Consider the following 18165-nt stretch of genomic DNA (forward strand, 5'->3'; position numbering starts at 1 on the left):
AACGTGAGCGACGTACACAACTGACCGCGGCACACGACTCTTCTCGAATGACAAAAGGGAGATGCAAGACGCATGCTCTACGTATACACACTGCGCCTGCACGCTGCCTCGTATGTGCAAGGAGGAAATTCTGGGCCTACTACTGCGCAGCCGCTGTACTCTCTGACTCATCATTATCACAGTTCGTCTGTATCCCCAATCTACATCATTATCATCATCAAGCCCATCTAACTTATGAACAGGCACTAACTAGACGGCTCCTTGCGTTAAGAGAGGACGAGAGAGGCTCGATGTAACCATAGCGCACGGTGCTTACATTATTAATATTTTAATATGTATGCACGGGTCTCAAATGGGAGATCTACCTCACTCCTATGAGAGGGGGGGGGTAAGGATAACAACCCTCAAATAACGCAGCTCTTCTCAAGCTCCTGGCTTGTCACTCAGCTACCCTCTGACACCATTCACGGTAAAGTGCCTACAGCTATAAGTCTTTGGTTCTGAGTGATGATGAGAGTGGCGGTGGTTGATTTACGTACGGGGTGGACGCAGGGGGCGGGCTTCAGAATGACTGGGACTGGGACTGGCAAGGCACTGCATTGTGTTTAATTAACTCACGTTCTTCGGTGTATATGGTAATTATTAATATCTTGGAACAGAAGTGGGTCGTTGGTGGGTTTGTTTGACCCTCGCAAAATAACATTATAATTTCAAGATATCTCTTGAAACTGATTCAGACAAAAAGTCATATTGTTTTATGTCAGACTAGGATCAGCCCAGATAATCTCTTTATCCTTACCAAAATACCTTAATAAAAAAAGTAAACCCCAAATGTACAATTTGTAAGTAAATTCAATTTATATTTTATATATTATTTATTTTAATGTTTGCTTTACTACACATACATCAGAACAATAACAGGATTAGGAAACGAGAAGATCAGTTTTAGATATTGGAAGAAGAACTGGGACACCTAGGGGTAGGGACCAGGGGCCAATTTCATAGAGCTGCTTAAGCAAAAAATTTGCTTAAGCACGAAAATAACTCGCTTATTTTACACATGTTACTGGCCAAAAATTCATGCCATATACATTGCTTATGACTAGTATTTAGCTGTTGTTTACTTAGCATAACAATTGAGTGGAGTCTTGGCCGGTAATCTGATTTTACTAAGCAATGAATTTTTTGCTTAAGCATTTTTTTTTTGCTTAAGCAGCTATATGAAATTGGGCCCTGGCAATACAAATGCAGTTGACTCCCTGTCCGAGGTAGAGTCTGGTTCAAACGTAGGTCAACATTGATAGCTGGGACAGAAACCACTGAGCCGATCTGGACCCAATTTCATAGGCACAACACGTAGCTAAGCACAGCAACATTATGCTTACAAGATTAAAGTTACCAGCCAAAATACAGTGTCACATCATTTACTGCTAACTTCTGCTAAGCAGGAAAATGTTAAGTACTACTTTCTGCTTAAGCAGCTTTATGAAACTGGAGCCTGATGCCACAATACTATTCATATTAATTATCCACAATATTCAATGCGCTAGTATAACCCCCATGTGAGATCTCTGTACAGTAAAGGACGATGATGGTGATATTAATGATATAAAATTTGGTTTGCGGTAATAGTGATGATTACATAAATAAGCTGTTGCAAAATAAAAATGGAAGGCAAAGCAAAAAAAAAAATACATAAAAATAACAGTTGTAAACGGTTATTTGGAGCTTATGTAATTCAACAACAAAAGCTTTGGCTGCCAATGAAAGGCAAGATCTAACCACAAGCCAAGCTGTATAGATGCAGCTGTTCCATTGTACTAAAACATGAGCCAATCCAGTTGGAACAAAGGGGCTAGACTAACAGTACGGTTGCGATCTTAACAAACAATTATACGCCTTTGAAAACATTTGGTTAATTTTGGCGCTATATAAATTGATTGATTGGTTGATTGATTGATTGATTGATTGGCTGATTGGTTGATTGATTTATTGACTGATTTATCGATGGATTGATTGATTTAGTAAGGACAACGAGAAATTGTTAAGCTTTTATGGATTTTGGCTTGAAGATGTTCTCTGACTTCCACTGTGTACCTCTATTTGACAATATGATTTGTGTGACACAATTAAAGAAAACTACATTAATTTGTAAAATATTATTATGATTTATACATACTTAATTAACAGTTTGCACACTTCCAAAACATATTTAAAAGACTTTTTAATACCATGTTAGTGCTATACCTTTCACAAAATTTAAGCAGACTTGGAGGAAACAGCTGTACCTGTCCATTACATTTCGTTACCTTTTTTTTACGTACAGTATTATTTGCCTCTCTTCGAGCTGATAGGAAATTCATTACACGCTTCATCCATTTTTAATGACCTCAGATTACTGAATTTTATACTTATGACTGCCTTTTAAATTTTGATAGGTAGTTAAATGTGGGACGGTTTGAACTGCAGAAACCTTTTGAAACTTTGTAAAACCTTTTTGTAAACAAGGATGCTTGCTATGTGAACCAGAAACACCTCGATTGTCAATTATTTAGTGACTTTATTATTGCTGTGGAGTAATGTTGTAATTCGTTAATTGTACAATTGCATGCAAACGTACTACCCCGACTAAAGACAAACGAACAACGATTACACCTCACCCCAAACACGCACCACACCAACAAATACGACCAAAAAACAGCACGAACTGTAAAGAGACGTTTGCGGTTACACCATGTGAATATCTTTTTTTGAGTAGTGTTGGCTCTAATAAAAAATTAAAATTAAAAATTAAAATAAACAAAATCGGTGGTTAACGATTCAACGTTTCGATCAGAATGCTCTGATTGTCTTCGGGAGAATGCTGGACTTTGTTTTTCACAAAACAAGCACCAAACAAATAAAATTAAAAACTTTCAATTTCATGGCGGTCTGACAGCAAAAGAAAAGAGATGCCCGACCTAGCGCAAAAATATCATCCCATATCAGCCGTTTGTATCTGCAGCGGCTCTAACTGTGATTGCAAATCTGTCATCGTAAGACTTTAGAATATACGCGTCACATCTTGAAAAATTAATCAAAACTCGTACCCTGGGATTTTCTAACGACGTCTTGGAGTAATCCCCACTCGTCTATAATCATCATACTCCGCCAAGGATTTTACCTTCGCGTGGAGATATTATTATTTGGTTGTCATAGTGATTTTTGATATTTTGATTGGTTAGCCCATTATTATCTCCACACAAGGAGACTGTTTCTGTCTCTACAACCAAGCGACAGGAAAAAAAATAGAAAATAGGTTAATTTTTAATTTAATTATTTCATTTTTGTTATTCTGTTCAGCTTACAGTTAAAAAATTGCTATCGAAAAAGAATTGTAAAGGCAGTGGACACTATTGGTAATTACTCAAAATAATTATTAGCAACAAACCTTTCTTGTTAACGAGTAATGGGGAGAGGTTAATGGTATAAAACATTGTGAGAAACGGCTCCCTCTGAAGTGACACAGTTTTCGAGAAAGAAGTAATTTTCCACGAATTTGATTTCGAGACCTCAAGTTTAGAATTTGAGGTCTCGAAATCAAGCATATGAAAGCACACAACTTCGTGTGACAAGGGTGTTTTTTCTTTCATTATTATCTCGCAAGCAACTTCGACGACCGATTGAGCTCAAATTTTCACAGGTTGGTTATTTTATGTACTCGTTGAGATACACCAAGTAAGAAGACTGGTCTTTGACAATTACTTCAATAGTGTCCACTGTCTTTAAGAATAAATTTGTTGTTTACCATTACTCCGATCCGCCAAATTGTGAAAAATTTCTCTATATTTTATGAATCATTGTAATGTATCTAGGCTACTTAAAAAGGGGATACATTCCACTTATTTGTTGGCGGGTCTGTTTACCCGAATCTTAGTTTGTTCTCCCAAAAGTAGTAAAGAAAAAATCTTATTTTTTGTTATCAAAGTATACATTGCCTATTAATGTAGGTTCAGCTTGTTATATGCTTTGTAACCTATATCCGAGGATGAGCTTTCTCATCCAAAAATATTTATTTATTCCCTTGTTGTTTTGAATTCTGATTGCTTATCGTAGCTATAAGACCGTCCTCCGGCACTTTAGCGATAGGGAAATTCCCCATGCTAGACCCTAAAACCCTTTCTATGTTTCAATTATTTTTTTTAACATGCCATTTAAACCTAAAAGTCCTGAAAAACTTGTTTTTCTGAGTTTGATCTCTTTGACTAACCCCATGAGATGTTATGCGAGATAATCCACACGTGCGACCTATACATGGTTTAGTATTAAAGCGCGGTCACTGACCTCATGAGCCTCCGGGGATGATTTGTAAGTGTCCTCAAACCTGACACAGAGGAGGGACTGTCACAAGTCTATTTACCAAAGGATTCCACCTGCGCATGAGCACCCACTTCACTTAAGAAATTGTCACCTTAAAATGGAATATGCCCCGACCCTGTTCTTTCTAAAGACTTGGGGACTTACGTTGACGGATCAATATTTCAGCTTCCACACAACCAATTTACGATGAGTGTTCTGTTCAACCAGAACGCCGAAGGTCATCATCAACAGGTGGCGCTCTTTGTAGTTAGTGGTCGTGAAAAAAAAAATCGATTGAAAAGAACACTGGGCGGAGTGTTTTGAGTTGAGGCTCCGTGGTGACGATGTTGGGGGTAAGGGGAGTGGTTGATGGGCCTGAAGGCCAGCTTATATCGGTAGCATATTAAAGACACTGGATACTCATTGGCAATTATTCAAAATGCTTATTAGCTTCAGAACGTATTTGATAACGAGCAATAATCTGTCAGCTTTGTATAACTATTTATATTTCTCCTTCTAACAATGCCCGAAAATGGAGATAAGATCAAGAATGTTCAACTATACCCCATTGTTCAAAGCTTTATAATATTAATAATAAGAAGAAATAATTGTACAGCACAATTCAGTACTGCAAGTTCTCTCAATGGACTTTGCAAAACAAACAAATAAACAATTGTAAACTAGGGAAAGCAAATTATATACTAAACGATATAGGATTACAGAAAAGATTGAGTGAACAGGTGGGTTTTGAGATGTCATTTGTAATTGTAGAGGTCCGGTTTTATATGAGAACGTAGGGGAGCAGGAAGAAAGCTTCTGTTACTCGCCGACTGTCTTCTGCATACCAAGGCTTTCTTGCAAGACTTACCCCCTCTTCCCCTCAAATATTAGCCCATTTTTTAATGTTTTGTTAAACAAAAGTTGGCTTATCCCTTGGGGATTTCACCCGATTCTAGCCAAATTTCAACAAAAAATGCACGGCTTACTTCTTATGATTTTATTGCGTTACGGTTCATGTTTGCAAAGCTTGCCCAAAATTCCAACAAAGATGCCAGGCTTATTCCCCCTTTTGGATTTTACCAAAGTTAAGAAATTTTTGGCAAAAGTACAAGGCTTTGCCACTGTGCCATTTGCCATTTTGCTTACCCCTTGCGATGTCATCGGATATTAGTCCAATTTCATAAAAAATGCAAGGCCCCTTGCGAGTTTATCTAATTTTGGCAAAATTTCATCAAAGATACAAGGCTAACCCCTTGCAATGTTATCGGATATTAGATCCATGCAATGTTATCGGATCCAGTGCACCGTGTCGCCACAGTGCCCGTTGGTGTTAGGAAGTGATTTTAAACACTACTTAAATAATGCGCTGCTGTGACGACTTAGTAAAAAAAAAAAGGTTGGTGGTAGTAGTGGGGTTCGAACCCGGAACATTTGCATTGAAAGCGCACCTCTTACCGCACAGGCTACGGTTCTCTTCACTTACTCTGGGCAAATAATGCAATCTTATGCATCGGTATCGGTCCTGTTTTTATACGTCATAATTTAAGACGAGTTTCGAAAGGATGACGTACTTGAATGCAATAAATTACTTTTATTCTGGAGTTTCTGGTTACGTGCGTCAATTTGTTTTAGTTGCAATGTTAACTTCCGTTCCCCTGTTTTCGTGAGTAAATGATGAAATGATGACATTTCGCGGAAGGGGGCTGTTTACAAAACATTCGAGTAGGCCTAAGTCATCACATTGAAGCTAGTCTTTTATTCTAACGGATCAATACGATACACCAGACTTATATCTACTGACGGCTAAGGGTACCGCAGCCCATGTGGTAAAACGTGGGCTTTCAATGGTACTGAACCCATGTTCAAATTCTACTGCAACAAGTACTTTAATTTTACTGAAGCCCGGTTCAAACCCCTTGCAATTATATCTGGTTTTAGCCCAATATTATCAAAATTGCGAAGCTAACCCCTTGCACTTTTGTCTGATTTGAGCCCAACTAAATAACAAAATTGATTTCATCTGAGTTCAGCGCAATTTCATCCAAAATGCAAGGCTTACCTCTTGCGATTTAACTGATTTTAGCCCAATTTCATCAAAAAAGCAAGGCTTACCCCTTCCGATTTTATCTGATTTTAGCCCAATTGCATCAAACAGCAAGGCTTACCCCTTGCGATTTCATCTGATTTTAGCCCAATTTCATCAAAAATGCAAGGCTTACCCCTTGCGAGTTTATCTGATTTGAGCCCAATTTAATATAAAAAAAAGCAAGGCTTACTCCTTGCGATTTTATCTGATTTGAGCCCAATTTCATCAAAAAAGCAAGGCTTACCCCTTGCGATTTCATCTGACTTGAGCCCAATTTCATCAAAAAAGCAAGGCTTACCCCTTGCGATTTCATCTGATTTTAGCCCAATTACATAAAAAAATGCAAGCTTACCCCTTTCGATTTTATCTGATTTTAGCCCAATTTCATCAAAAAAGCAAGACGTACCCCTTGCGAGTTTATCTGATTTTAGCCCAATTTCATCAAAAATGCAAGACTTACCCCTTGCGAGTTTATCTGATTTCAGCCAAATTTCATCCAAAATGCAAGGCTTACCTCTTGCGATTTTATCTGATTTTAGCCCAATTTCATCAAAAAAGCAAGGCTTACCCCTTCCGATTTTATCTGATTTTAGCCCAATTGCATCAAAAAGCAAGGCTTACCCCTTGCGAGTTTATCTGATTTGAGCCCAATTTAATAAAAAATGCTAGGCTTACCCCTTGTGATTTTATCTGATTTTAGCCCAATTTCATCAAAAAGCAAGGCTTACCCCTTGCGCTTTCATCTGATTTTAGCCCAATTTCATAAAAAATGCAAGGCTTACCCCTTGCGAGTTTACCTGATTTGAGCCCAATTTAATAAAAAAAAAGGAAGGCTTACCCCTTGCGGTTTCATCTGGTTTGATCCCAATTTCATCAAAAAAGCAAGGCTTACCCCTTGTGATTTCATCTGATTTTAGCCCAATTTCATGAAAAAAGCAAGGCTTACCCCTTGCGACTTCATCTGATTTGAGCCCAATTTCACAAAAAATGCAAGGCTTACCCCTTGCGATTTCATCTCATATTTAGCCCAATTTCATAAAATAATGCAAGGCTTACCCATTGCGATTTTATCTGATTTTAGCCCAATTTCATCAAAAATGCAAGACTTACCCCTTGCGAGTTATCTGATTTTAGCCCAATTTCATCAAAAATGCAAGGCAATACCCTTTGCGATTTCATCTGATTTGAGCCAAATTTCATAAAAAATGCAAGGCTAACACCTTGCTATTTAATCTGATTTTAGCCCAATTTCATCAAAAATGCAAGGCTTACCCCTTGCGATTTCATCTGATTTGAGCCCAATTTCATCAAAAATACGAGGCTTACCCCTTGCGATTTTATCTGATTTTAGCCCAATTTCATCAAAAATGCAAGACGTACCCCTTGCGAGTTATCTGATTTTAGCCCAATTTCATCAAAAATGCAAGGCAATACCCTTTGCGATTTCATTTGATTTGAGCCAAATTTCATAAAAAATGCAAGGCTAACACCTTGCTATTTAATCTGATTTTAGCCCAATTTCATCAAAAATGCAAGGTTTACCCCTTGCGATTTCATCTGATTTGAGCCCAATTTCATCAAAAAAGCAAGGCTTACCCCTTCCGATTTTATCTGATTTTAGCCCAATTGCATCAAACAGCAAGGCTTACCCCTTGCGATTTCATCTGATTTTAGCCCAATTTCATCAAAAATGCAAGGCTTACCCCTTGCGAGTTTATCTGATTTGAGCCCAATTTAATATAAAAAAAAGCAAGGCTTACTCCTTGCGATTTTATCTGATTTGAGCCCAATTTCATCAAAAAAGCAAGGCTTACCCCTTGCGATTTCATCTGACTTGAGCCCAATTTCATCAAAAAAGCAAGGCTTACCCCTTGCGATTTCATCTGATTTTAGCCCAATTACATAAAAAAATGCAAGCTTACCCCTTTCGATTTTATCTGATTTTAGCCCAATTTCATCAAAAAAGCAAGACGTACCCCTTGCGAGTTTATCTGATTTTAGCCCAATTTCATCAAAAATGCAAGACTTACCCCTTGCGAGTTTATCTGATTTCAGCCAAATTTCATCCAAAATGCAAGGCTTACCTCTTGCGATTTTATCTGATTTTAGCCCAATTTCATCAAAAAAGCAAGGCTTACCCCTTCCGATTTTATCTGATTTTAGCCCAATTGCATCAAAAAGCAAGGCTTACCCCTTGCGAGTTTATCTGATTTGAGCCCAATTTAATAAAAAATGCTAGGCTTACCCCTTGTGATTTTAGCCCAATTTCATCAAAAAGCAAGGCTTACCCCTTGCGCTTTCATCTGATTTTAGCCCAATTTCATAAAAAATGCAAGGCTTACCCCTTGCGAGTTTACCTGATTTGAGCCCAATTTAATAAAAAAAAAGGAAGGCTTACCCCTTGCGGTTTCATCTGGTTTGATCCCAATTTCATCAAAAAAGCAAGGCTTACCCCTTGTGATTTCATCTGATTTTAGCCCAATTTCATGAAAAAAGCAAGGCTTACCCCTTGCGACTTCATCTGATTTGAGCCCAATTTCACAAAAAATGCAAGGCTTACCCCTTGCGATTTCATCTCATATTTAGCCCAATTTCATAAAATAATGCAAGGCTTACCCATTGCGATTTTATCTGATTTTAGCCCAATTTCATCAAAAATGCAAGACTTACCCCTTGCGAGTTATCTGATTTTAGCCCAATTTCATCAAAAATGCAAGGCAATACCCTTTGCGAGTTCATCTGATTTGAGCCAAATTTCATAAAAAATGCAAGGCTAACACCTTGCTATTCAATCTGATTTTAGCCCAATTTCATCAAAAATGCAAGGCTTACCCCTTGCGATTTCATCTGATTTGAGCCCAATTTCATCAAAAATACAAGGCTTACCCCTTGCGATTTTATCTGATTTTAGCCCAATTTCATCAAAAATGCAAGACGTACCCCTTGCGAGTTATCTGATTTTAGCCCAATTTCATCAAAAATGCAAGGCAATACCCTTTGCGATTTCATCTGATTTGAGCCAAATTTCATAAAAAAATGCAAGGCTAACACCTTGCTATTTAATCTGATTTTAGCCCAATTTCATCAAAAATGCAAGGCTTACCCCTTGCGATTTCATCTGATTTGAGCCCAATTTCATCAAAAATGCAAGGCATTACCCCTTGCGATTTTATCTGATTTTAGCTCAATTTCATCGAAAAAGCAAGGCTTACCCCTTGCGAGTTTATCTGATTTGGGTCCATTTTCATCAAAAATGCAAGACTTACCCCTAGCGATTTTATCTGATTAAAGCGCAACTTCATCAAAAATGCAAGACTTATACCTTGCTTTTTTATTTGATTTTAGTCCCGATTTCATCAAAATTGCAAGGCTTAACCCTTGCGAGTCTATCTGATTTTAGCCCAATATCATCAAAAGTGCAAGGCTTACCTCTTACGAGGTTATTTGGGCCGAATTTCATTAAAAATGCAAGACTTACCCCCTTGCGAGTTTATCTGATTTTAGTCCCGATTTCATCAAAAATGCAAGGCTATACCCCTTGCGTTTTTATCTGATTTAAGGCCAACTTCTTCAAAATTGCAAGACTTACCCCTTGCGAGTATATCTGATTTGAGCCCAATTTCATCAAAAATACAAGGCTTATCGTCTCGCCTTTAATTATGACGTATAAAACAGGACCGATACCGATGCATAAAGATTGTGAAGAGAACCGTTGCCTGTGCGGTAAGAGGTGGGCTACTCTCACACAAAAAAAATGAATAAAACGCTCACTAAACAATAAACTCCAAACGCAAAGGAAAATTATTTACTTCTCATAAAATACGACATGAAATGTTTCAACGGTTGTTTCCTATAATCATCATTATTAGACCGTTTAAGTTTGATGTAAATCTGTAATCTTCACGATCTTGTTTTCTTACAAATTATGTAACGTTCCTTTAAAAATAAGCGGAAACAATCCATTAAAACATTAAATAATCAATATCTTTAAAAAGGTTTTTTAAAGTTAAAACAAATTTGTGCAGAAAGTTAGTTAGAGTGAAGACCAGGCATTCAGGGGACTCAAAGTCTGATCGAAACCAGCGTGGTGATCACCCATTAGAACCCTTAAGGGATGGCTAGTCCCGGCCCCTCCTTTACTTTCCGACCCGGGATAATCATCCTACCCTAATTTGGGGAGAGACATGACGGACCCCAATCACTTACTGGTGCTAGCAGTAAAAGTCATGTCCCTATGGTACGGGGCGGGATTCGAACCGGGTCTCCCAGCTCTGGAACGCACGCAAGCGAACGATCCAGTGCACCGTTTCGCCACAGTGCCCGTTGGTGTTAGGAGGTGATTTTAAACACTACTTAAATAATGCGCTGCTGGGACGACTTAGTAAAAGAAAAAGATTAGTGGTAGTAGTGGGGTTCGAACCCGGGACAGTAGCATTGAAAGCGCACCTATTACCGCACAGGCTACGGTTCTCTTCACTTACTCTGTGCAAATAATGCAATCTTATGCATCGGTATCGGTCCTGTTTTTATACGTCATAATTTAAGACGAGTTTCGAAAGGATGACGTACTCGAATGCAATAAATTACTTTTTTTCTGGAGTTTCTGGTTACGTGCGTCAATTTGTTTTAGTTGTAACGTTAACTTCCGTTCCCCTGTTTTCGTGAGTAAATGATGAAATCATGACATTTCGCGGAAGGGGGCTGTTTACAAAACATTCGAGTAGGCCTAAGTCATCACATTGAAGCTAGTCTTTTATTCTAACGGATCAATACGATACACCAGACTTAAATCTACTGACGGCTAAGGGTACCGCAGCCCATGTGGTAAAACGTGGGCTTTCAATGGTACTGAACCCAGGTTCAAATTCTACTGCAACAAGTACTTTAATTTTACTGAAGCCCGGTTCAAACCCCTTGCAATTATATCTGGTTTTAGCCCAATATCATCAAAATTGCAAGGCTAACCCCTTGCGCTTTTGTCTGATTTGAGCCCAACTAAATAACAAAATTGCAAGTCTTACCCCTTGCGATTTCATCTGATTTTAGCGCAATTTCATCCAAAATGCAAGGCTTACCTCTTGCGATTTTATCTGATTTTAGCCCAATTTCATCAAAAAAGCAAGGCTTACCCCTTCCGATTTTATCTGATTTTAGCCCAATTGCATCAAAAAGCAAGGCTTACCCCTTGCGAGTTTATCTGATTTGAGCCCAATTTAATATTAAAAAAAAGGAAGGCTTACCCCTTGCGATTTTATCTGATTTGAGCCCAATTTCATCAAAAAAGCAAGGCTTACCCCTTGCGATTTCATCTGACTTGAGCCCAATTTCATCAAAAAAGCAAGGCTTACCCCTTGCGACTTCATCTGATTTGAGCCCAATTTCATAAAAAATGCAAGGCTTACCCCTTGCGATTTCATCTGATTTTAGCCCAATTACATAAAAAAATGCAAGGCTTACCCCTTGCGATTTTATCTGATTTTAGCCCAATTTCATTAAAAAAGCAAGACGTACCCCGTTGCGAGTTATCTGATTTTAGCCCAATTTCATAAAAAATGCAAGGCCTACCCCTTGCTATTTCATCTGATTTTAGCACAATTTCATCAAAAATGCAAGACTTACCCCTTGCGTTTTTATTTTGGTAAATCCCCAGTTCTCCAAAAATGCAAGGCTTACCCCTTGCGAGATTATCTTATTTTAGCGCAATTTCATCAAAAATACAAGGCTAACCTCTTGCGATTTTATCTGATTTTAGCCCAATTTCATCAAAAATGCAAGACGTACCCCTTGCGAGTTATCTGATTTGTGCCCAATCGCCAGGAGTAAGCCTCGCATTTTTTTTTATTAAATTGGTCTACAATCAGATGAAATCGCAAGAGGATTTTAGCCCAATTTCATCAGAAAAGCAAGGCTTACCCATTGCGAGTTTATCTGATTTTAGCCCAATTTCATCAAAATTGCAAGGCTTACCTCTTGCGGTTTTATCTGATTTTTGCCCAATTTCATCAAAAATGCAAGGCTTACCTCTTGCGATTTCATCTGATTTGAGCCCAATTTCATGAAAAATGCAAGGCATTACCCCTTGCGATTTTATCTGATTTTAGCCCAGTTTCGTCGAAAATGCAAGACGTACCCCTTGCGAGTTTATCTGATTTTAGCCCAATTTCATCAAAAATGCAAGACTTACCCCTTGCGAGATTATCTGATTTTAGCGCAATTTCATCAAAAATACAAGACGTACCCCTTGCGAGTTATCTGATTTGTGCCCAATCGCCAGGGGTAAGCCTTGCATTTTTTTTATTAAATTGGTCTAAAATCAGATGAAATCGCAAGAGGATTTTAGCCCAATTTCATCAGAAAAGCAAGGCTTACCCATTGCGAGTTTATCTGATTTTAGCCCAATTTCATCAAAATTGCAAGGCTTACCTCTTGCGGTATTATCTGATTTTAGCCCAATTTCATCAAAAATGCAAGACTTACCCCTTGCGATTTCATCTGATTTTAGCCCAATTTCATCAAAAATGCAAGGCTTACCCCTTGCAAGTTTATCTGATTTGAGCCCAATTTAATAAAAAAAAAAGGAAGGCTTACCCCTTGCGATTTCATCTGATTTGAGCCCAATTTCATAAAAAAAATGCAAGGCTTACCCCTTGCGATTTTATCTGATTTTAGCCCAATTTCATCAAAAAAGCAAGGCTTACCCCTTGTGAGTTATCTGATTTTAGCCCAATTTCATCAAAAATGCAAGATAATACCCTTTGCGATTTCATCTGATTTTAGTGCAATTTCATCAAAAATGCAAGACTTACCCCTTGCGTTTTTATTTTGGTAAATCCCCAGTTCATCCAAAGTGCAAGGCTTACCTCTTGCGAGTTTATCTGATTTTAGCGCAATTTCATCAAAAATGCAAGACTTACCCCCTTGCGATTTTAACTGATTTTAGTCCCGATTTCATCAAAAATGCAAGACTTACCCCTTGCGATTTCATCTGATTTTAGCCAAATTTCATAAAAAATGCAAGGCTTACCCCTTGCGACTTCATCTGATTTGAGCCCAATTTAATAAAAAAGGCAAGGCTTACCCCTTGCGATTTTATCTGATTTGAGCCCAATTTCATCAAAAAAAGCAAGGCTTACCCCTTGCGATTTCATCTGATTTGAGCCCAATTTCATCAAAAAAGCAAGGCTTACCCCTTGCGATTTTATCTGATTTTAGCGCAATTTCATCAAAAATGCAAGACGTACCCCTTGCGATTTATCTGATTTTAGCCCAATTTCATCAAAAATGCAAGGTAATACCCTTTGCGATTTCATCTGATTTGAGCCCAATTTCAAAAAAAAAAATGCAAGGCTTACCCCTTGCTATTTCATTTGATTTTAGCACAGTTTCATCAAAAATGCAAGACTTACCCCTTGCGTTTTTATTTTGGTAAATCCCCAGTTCATCAAAAATGCAAGGCTTACCCCTTGCGAGTTTATCTGATTTTAGCGCAATTTCATCAAAAATGCAAGACTTACCCCTTGCGAGTTTGTCTGATTTTAGCCCAATTTCATCAAAAATGCAAGGCTTACCCCTTGCGAGTTTATCTGATTTTAGCCCAATTTCATCAAAATTGCAAGGCTTACCTCTTGCGGTTTTATCTGATTTTAGCCCAAATTCATCAAAAACGCAAGGCTTACTTCTTGAAATTTCATCTGATTTGAGCCCAATTTCATCAAAAATGCAAGGCATTACCCCTTGCGATTTTATCTGATTTTAGCCCAATTTCATCGAAAAAGCAAGGCTTACCTCTTGCGAGTTTATCTGATTTGGGTCCAATTTCATCAAAAATGCAAGACTTACCCCAAGCGATTTTATCTGATTAAAGCGCGACTTCATCAAAAATGCAAGACTTACCCCTTGCTTTTTTATTTGATTTTAGTCCCAATTTCTTCAAAACTGCAAGGCTTAACCCTTGCGAGTTTATCTGATTTTAGCCCAATTTCATCAAAATTGCAAGACTTACCCCTTGCGAATTTATCTGATTTTACCCCAATTTCGTCAAAACAGCAAGGCTTACCCCTTGCGACTTCATCTGATTTGAGCCCAATTTCATAAAAAATACAAGGCTTACCCCTTGCGATTTCATCTGATTTTAGCCCAATTTTTAAAAAAAAAATGCAAGGCTTACCCCTTGCGATTTTGTCTGATTTTAGCCCAATTTCATCAAAAATGCAAGACGTACCCCTTGCGATTTATCTGATTTTAGCACAATTTCATCAAAATTGCAAGGCTTACCTCTTGCGATTTCATCTGATTAGAGCCCAATTTCATCAAAAATGCAAGGCTTACCTCTTGCGATTTCATCTGATTAGAGCCCAATTTCATCAAAAATGTAAGGCAATACCCCTTGCTATTTCATCTGATTTTAGCCCAAGTTCATCAAAAATGCAAAACTTACCCCTTACGAGTTTATCTGATTTTAGCCCAAGTTCATCAAAAATGCAAGGCTTACCCCTTGCGAGTTTATCTGATTTTAGCCCAATTTCATCAAAAATGCAAGGCTTACCCCTTGCGGTTTTCTCTGATTTTAGCCCAATTTCATCAAAAATGCAAGGCATACCTCTTGCGATTTCATCTGATTTGAGCCCAATTTCATTAAAAATGCAAGGCATTACCCCTTGCGATTTTATCTGATTTTAGCAAAATTTCACAAAAAATGCAAGGCTTACCCCTTGCGTGTTTATCTGATTTTACCCCAATTTCATCAAAAAGGGAAGGCTTACCCCTTGTGATTTCATCTGATTTTAGCCCAATTTCATCCAAAAAGCAAGGCTTACCCCTTGCGATTTCATCTGATTTGAGCCCAATTTCATCAAAAAAGCAAGGCTTACCCCTTGCGACTTCATCTGATTTTAGCCCAATTTCATAAAAAATGCAAGGCTTACCCCTTGCGATTTTATCTGATTTTAGCCCAATTTCATCAAAAATGCAAGATGTACGCCTTGCGATTTATCTGATTTGAGCCCAATTTCATCAAAAAAATGCAAGGCTTACCCCTTAGTATTTCATCTGATTTTAGCACAATTTCATCACAAATGCAAGACTTACCCCTTGCGTTTTTATTTTGGTAAATCCCCAGTTCATCAAAAATGCAAGGCTTACCCCTTGCGAGTTTATCTGATTTTAGCGCAATTTCATGAAAAATGCAAGGCTTACCCCTTGCGAGTTTATCTGATTTTAGCCCAATTTTATCAAAATTGCAAGGCTTACCTCTTGCGGTTTTATCTGATTTGAGCCCAATTTAATCAAAAATGCAAGGCTTATACCTCTTGCGATTTCATCTGATTTGAGCCCAATTTCATCAAAAATGCAAGGCATTACTCCTTGCGATTTTATCTGATTTTAGCCCAATTTCATCAAAATTGCAAGGCTTACTCCTCGCGTTTTTATTTTGGTAAATCCCAAGTTCATCAAAAATGCAAGGCTTACCCCTTGCGAGTTTATCTGATTTGAGCCCAATTTCATCAAAAATGCAAGGCTTACTCCTTGCGTTTTTGTTTTGGTAAATCCCAAGTTCATCAAAAATGCAAGGCTTACCTCTTGCGAGTTTATCTGATTTTAGCCCAATTTCATCAAAAATGCAAGACTGTCCCCCTTGCGAGTTTATCTGATTTGAGCCAAATTTCATCAAAAATGCAAAACTTACCCCTTGCGAGTTTATCTGATTTTAGCCCAATTTCATCAAAAATGCAAGGCTTACCCCTTGCGAGTTTATCTGATTTTAGCCCAATTTCATCAAAAATGCAAGACTTACCCCTTGCGAGTTTATCTGATTTGAGCCAAATTTCATCAAAAATGCAAGACTTACCCCTTGCGAGTTTATCTGATTTTAGCCCAATTTCATCAAAAATGCAAGGCTTACCCCTTGCGAGTTTATCTGATTTTAGCCCAATTTCATCAAAAATGCAAGACTTACCCCTTGCGAGTTTATCTGATTTGAGCCAAATTTCATCAAAAATGCAAGACTTACCCCTTGCGAGTTTATCTGATTTTAGCCCAATTTCATCAAAAATGCAAGGCTTACCCCTTGCGAGTTTATCTGATTTTAGCCCAATTTCATCAAAAATGCAAGACTTACCCCTTGCGAGTTTGTCTGATTTGAGCCAAATTTCATCAAAAATGCAAGACTTACCCCTTGCGAGTTTATCTGATTTTAGCCCAATTTCATCAAAAATGCAAGGCCTACCCCTTGCGAGTTTATCTGATTTTACCCCAATTTAATCAAAAATGCAGGTCTTACCCCTTGTGAGTCTATCTGATTTTAGCCCAATTTCATCAAAAATGCAAGGCTTACCTCTTGCGATTTCATCTGATTTGAGCCGAATTTCATCAAAAATGCAAGGCATTACCCCTTGCGATTTTATCTGATTTTAGCCCAATTTCATCGAACAAGCAAGGCTTACCCCTTGCGAGTTTATCTGATTTGGGTCCAATTTCATCAAAAATGCAAGACTTACCCCTAGCGATTTTATCTGATTAAAGCGCAAATTCATCAAAAATGCAAGACTTATACCTTGCTTTTTTATTTGATTTTAGTCCCAATTTCATCAAAACTGCAAGGCTTAACCCTTGCGAGTTTATCTGATTTTAGCCCAATTTCATCAAAATTGCAAGACTTACCCCTTGCGAGTTTATCTGATTTTAGCCCAATTTCGTCAATAAAGCAAGGCTTACCCCTTGCGATTTCATCTGATTTTAGCCCAATTTCATAAAAAAAAATGCAAGGCTTACTCCTTGCGATTTTATCTGATTTTAGCCCAATTTCATCAAAAATGCGAGGCTTACTCCTTGCGTTTTTGTTTTGGTAAATCCCAAGTTCATCAAAAATGCAAGGCTTACCTCTTGCGAGTTTATCTGATTTTAGCCCAATTTCATCAAAAATGCAAGACTTACCCCTTGCTTTTTTATCTGATTTTAGCCCAATTTCATCAAAAATGCAAGGCTTACCCCTTGCGAGTTTATCTGATTTTAGCGCAATTTCATCAAAATTGCGAGGCTTACCTCTTGCGGTTTTATCTGATTTTAGCCCAATTTCATCAAAAATGCAAGGCTTACCTCTTGCGATTTCATCTGATTTGAGCCCACTTTCATCAAAAATGCAAGGCAATACCCCTTGCGAGTTTATCTGATTTTAGTCCAATGTCATGTAAAATGCAAGACTTACCCCTTGCGAGTTTATCTGATTTTAGCCCAATTTCATTAAAAAAGCAAGGCTTACCCCTTGCGATTTTATCTGATTTTAGCCCAATTTCATCAAAAAGCAAGGCTTACCCCATGCGAGTTTATCTGATTTTAGCCCAATTTCATAAAAAATGCAAGGCTTACCCCTTGCGAGATTATTTGGGCCCAATTTCATCAAAAATGCAAAACTTACCCCTAGCAATTTGTTTTGATTTTAGCCCATTTCATCAAAAATGCAAGACTTACCCCTAGCGATTTTATCTGATTTAAGCAACACTTCATTAAAAATGCAAGACTTACCCCCATGCGAGTTTATCTGATTTTAGTCCCGATTTCATCAAACATGCAAGGCTCATCGTCTCGCCTTTAATTATGACGTATAAAAACAGGACCGATACCGATGCATAAAGATTGTGAAGAGAACCGTAGCCTGTGCGGTAAGAGGTGGGCTTCCAATGCTACTGTCACAAAAAAAATTAATAAAACGCTCACTGAACAATAAACTCCAAACGCAATGGAAA

Source organism: Asterias amurensis, chromosome 9 (genome assembly GCF_032118995.1).
Source record: "Asterias amurensis chromosome 9, ASM3211899v1".
Lineage (NCBI taxonomy): Eukaryota > Metazoa > Echinodermata > Asteroidea > Forcipulatida > Asteriidae > Asterias > Asterias amurensis.